Source organism: Mus caroli, unplaced genomic scaffold (assembly GCF_978045245.1).
Source record: "Mus caroli unplaced genomic scaffold, Mus_caroli_1 scaffold_18, whole genome shotgun sequence".
Lineage (NCBI taxonomy): Eukaryota > Metazoa > Chordata > Mammalia > Rodentia > Muridae > Mus > Mus caroli.
In genome coordinates this window covers 35,383,352-35,388,147 of record NW_028227273.1, presented here as the reverse complement: position 1 = coordinate 35,388,147, position 4,796 = coordinate 35,383,352, and the positions used below count along the sequence as shown (strand labels likewise).

At 33.4% G+C, this 4,796-nt stretch overlaps 1 non-coding gene across 1 annotated transcript; it reads right to left on the bottom strand.

Moving 5' to 3' along the window:
- Positions 1-4,205: 4,205 nt before the first annotated feature.
- Positions 4,206-4,369, bottom strand: LOC115029769 (U1 spliceosomal RNA). The gene has a single exon (XR_003835335.1). It is a non-coding gene; the product is annotated as a U1 spliceosomal RNA (small nuclear RNA).
- Between the last annotated feature and the right edge of the window lie 427 nt (positions 4,370-4,796).

The following is a 4,796-nucleotide window of genomic DNA, read 5'->3' as shown; positions in this document are numbered from 1 at the left end:
TATTTTCACAGTTTTCCTGATTACAGGTCATATGTGTTTTTATAGTTCACTTCGACTAAAATCCACAATGTTTGGCATGTTATCCTATTCAATAACTACCTTCTGGAACAGAAGAAGGATTCATTTTTATCATATTTCAGGAGCTAGACTTTCTTGATGTCTTCTCAGGAACAAAATGCTCAGCTTCACTACATAACATTCTTTCTACCAATGTGTTTTATAAAGCAAGTGTAAGTTCAAGTTCATGTCAATTTCACACATGGCACTGGGATAATACATAGTAGTTATCATTTATAAACAACTTAATGAATACTATAAGGAGTAATTGCAAACATTTTTCTGCTCTTTAGCAAATATTGTAATTGGAAAAATTAAAAGAGTAGAGTAATATTAACATACATTAAATACATTTCTATGTGATGTCTGTCTACATTCGTTTTTCAAATGTTATATATTTAATAAGGAGTAAATATTGATATTTTCTTTGTTTTGTTTTTCTCTTTTTTTCTGCCAAAAAGTTCTAAAATAGAACCCCCAAAATTGCTATTTCTATGTCAATGTGAAAGCAATCCATCCCCTTCCCTCTGGGAGCATACTTAAACAGAATACATGATTTGAGAAATAATAAAACAGAGAAGAGAAATTAAATTTATCTCCCAGTTTTTCTGCATACACACATTTGGAAAATTGTAATGAATTCCTAGTAGCTAGTGGCAACAATGGATTTAAACTATATAATCTACCTTCCCATTCAATCGCAAAAATTACATAGAAAGGAACAAAAACAATTATATAAAATCCACAGCCATCATAATTAGAAGAAAACATTAAAATGTCAAACAACCTAACAGAATAAAATAAGAATCATGCAAGCAAAACTACCCAAGAACACCAACAAACCCCTTAAGGTGTCTCATGGGAGAGGCAAGGACGAGTATTGGACTGTCTGTAGATATTCCCTGACAGTGAGCAGAATTTAGATGATCCTTCAATATGAGAAAAACAGGCATTTTAGGGGAGTACCTATGAGGTTTATATCTATGCAGTTTAAAAACATTTACAATGATGAAGAACTGGAGATGAGAAAAACCCAACGAAGAGAGTTAAAAGGATGCAGAACGCACTCCTTGGCTATGGGATGATGGATAGTAAATGTGAAGAAATGACATATTTTCAAGAATGGAGCAATGTTCAGAACCCTAAGATACCTAAAGATTCAGAAACCCCTTTCTCTACTCTTTCACTTAGCACGCCAATTTACTATATTGCCATTCTCATACCTGTATTCAAAATACTAAAGGGGAAACCCTAAGGGAAAATTAAATGCCAGCATATTCCTTTCAGAAGGCTAATCCATCATGATGGTGAGACTGGGGCAAGTGAATCATTCAGCCTATGGTCAAGAGGAAGCAAGGAGAAATGGAGAACAAAGATAAAGTTTCTAAGGACACACACCAAATGGCCCAAAGGCTCAACTGACAACTTATCTCCATCCTCTAAAATGACATCATGTTGGGATTTATCATTCTATTAGGTTTAATCAGGAATGATTCTATGATAGACGAAGTGTTCTTCAGTACAGCTAAGGCCATTCTCTATGCAGAGGTTTTCAGTCAAGAACACCATCAATATTATCCTTAGTAAAAATCTAATAAGTAACAAGAGCTTTGTTGGGTGAGGGCGTAAGTGTATTTTCTGTTCAGACCTGAATTTCTTACTGTACACTGTAGCACATTGCTGTAATCTCACCTATACTATGCTGAGATAGGAGGTGGCTATAGGAGAAGCAGAAAAAAAAAAAAGGAAGACTTTTCAAAGCACAGTGAAAAACAAGCAGACCTGAAAGTTGCCTTCTGAACTTCATGTTGTTCTGTGAGATGCCCAGTTCCACAGTTAAATATACCTTTGCAAACACACATATAAAATATCTAGTACAAAATTACACTTTGTTACAGGAAAAAAACAATTCTCTTTTTAAATCTGTTTTTAACTTTTGGCTCAGGGGATTGAATCTATGGCAGTGCATGCTAAGAAAGTCCTTGACCACTGAGGTATATGACAATTGCTGTTTATATTCATAATTCTTCTAAAATCCAGCCGCTTATTAATGCTGCCCAAGAAAGAGGTTATTAAACATTCTTTCCTTGAAAACTTACAATTCAAAATTGAAACAGAAAAGAAATAATGTAATTCGGGCCACAGAATTCTGTCCTCTACTCTGAAAGCTACTTAAGCAGATAAATCTGAAGCATGACATTGTCCACTGAGTTCTGTACTCTAAACTTTACTTCTATAGTATGAAACAAATTAGAGAAAAAAATAAAGTTCATAGTTTGTTGATTTATTTTATTTACTTTTAATTATGAGCACTTGTGTGGGGCATGTATACATGAATACAAGTGTCTGCAAAGGCTGACAAATTGGATGACCTCATGCTATGGCTGCAACAGATCAACATGGGTGCTGGGAACCAAACTAGGGTCCTAGGTAAGAGAAATATATGTTCTCAACTTATAGCCCTTTTTCTACCCCTTTATTTTTTTATTCTTAATAAAGAACAGTTTGGAAACAAACATAAGTAAATATCAGACAAGACAAACAAAAATGTCTATTAAAAAAGCAGGAAGAGTACAAGAATTTGATAGTGTTAATAATTGTTGAAATGTTAGTGAATATATCTTATTGAAATTCTTAGAGATTTTTCTACTACTGAGCACATTGCTAACATTACTCTTTATCTTCATGACTCTAGAGCTTACTTAAGAACACATATTCTAGTAGGAAACATGTCAGTGATTGAACTTGTTTTAAAGATTAATGTGAGAAAGCTAGATGATGGATATCTGTAATTTCAGCACTTGGGAGAAAGAGCAAGTAAGCACAGGTTAAAGTCATGCTTGGCTGCATAGGGAGTTACAGGCTAACCTGATCTACATCATAGACACTGTTCCAAGTTAAGAAACTAAAGAATTATTATGCGGAACAAATTACTTTCTTTCGTAGTGGTAATAGATAGAACTATCCTGTGTGCAGGCTATTTTACATAATGTGTGTGTGTGTGTGTGTGTGTGTGTGTGTATACATATATGTGCCTTGATTGGTGTGGTTTTGCAGGGTTCTACACTTTCATCATTGGGATACAGAGTGAAAATGTTTTAAATATACTGAATAATTCATTATAAAATAAACGGTAACAGTTCATTATAAATAACTAGTTCATGGAAATAAAGAAAAAGTTCAGTATAGAATATTTTCCAGCAAGCTTATTTTTTTTATAAAAGTCTAATGAACAAATTATTCTATAATCTAAATGTTATCTTGTATTTTATATTAATGATTACACTCTGGTCAGAATTGACTAGCTTCAGAGTTTTTCTATTGAGAACTAGCATGAGAATTTTGACTATTCCACGTTTGTTCTAACATTATCTAAAATAAATTTATCTACAGTTAACTAAAGAACTAAAACTGTCATGTGAAATTTGAACTGTCACAGTGTATTAAAATGCCAAAATATTTGTTTCAAGTTGTTCTCTTTGTTTTAGTTTTAGTAATGTAACATATTATTTTAATAACAAGTTCAGTGGTTTAGATAAATCATCATTTGTGTGCCTGTCGATTGCTAGAGTGTCCAGCTGTTGATGGAATGGCCCTGCCAAGTTCAGCATGTGCTCTTTTCTCTGGTCCACAGTGCCTCTTCCTGTTAGCACAGTTTCTTAGACCACAGAAGGCTGGAACATGTAGGCATGAAGAGAATAAAGTTCATCTGAGGGCAAATGCAATCTCCTGCTTTGATTTATATCTCAGAGCCTAAATATTGTAGTCGCATTAAATTTTAATAGAAGTGGTATTGCTATTTTTAGTGAAGACTAAATATCCCAATATTCTGTTATATAATACACCTAAAAGATTGGGGGGTTTGCTTTTAAAGCATATACCAATATAAATAGCTCTTACTATGATTAGGAAAAACAAACAATATTGATAGTATTATTTATTAAAATGTTGGTACATTTCTTTATTTTAATTAATTTAATATAATAGAATCATATTAAGTGTTATATTAGCTCACCAAGAAATATATATTCTGAGTGTGAAACAAATGATTTGCTTAGTATTTTTATGTAGATATCTTATTTTCCATTAACCACAATGCCACACCTGTTGCCAAGAGAGAATGAATAGTGTTTTCTTTTTTTTTTTATCAGGGGAGAGCATGAACGCAGTCCCCCACTACCACAAATTATGCAGTCGAGTTTCCCGCATTTGGGGAAATCGCAGGGGTCAGCACATCCGGAGTGCAATGGATAAGCCTCGCCCTGGGAAAACCACCTTTGTGATCATGGTATCTCCCCTGCCAGGTAAGTATGGACAGTGTTTTCTTATGAGCATTTGCATAACAAGCTGTGCATACTTAGTTCAATGACTAAGATGTAGGAGATAATTGATAGAAATGAATGAGTGAATGAATGAATGAATGGATGAATGAATACAACAATGTAACAAGTAGCACCTGTACGTCTATAAATAAAGTAGAATACATTATATCCACGTAATCTCTGGACAAGCAGAGAACCTGATATTTTATAAGAATTTCCATTTTACTCATAGTATTATAAAAATGCAAGCATCTCTGAGATCTCTATTTAAGAACACAATTATGTTAATTACTTCCCATAGGCTATTGCAATTCCTTATAGGTTTGATGTCAAAACAAACTTGATTAGATTTAAAAGCTTTGAAGCCTTGCCACCATTTCTCAGTATAATTTTTGATTTCTGGCTCACTCCTTCAAA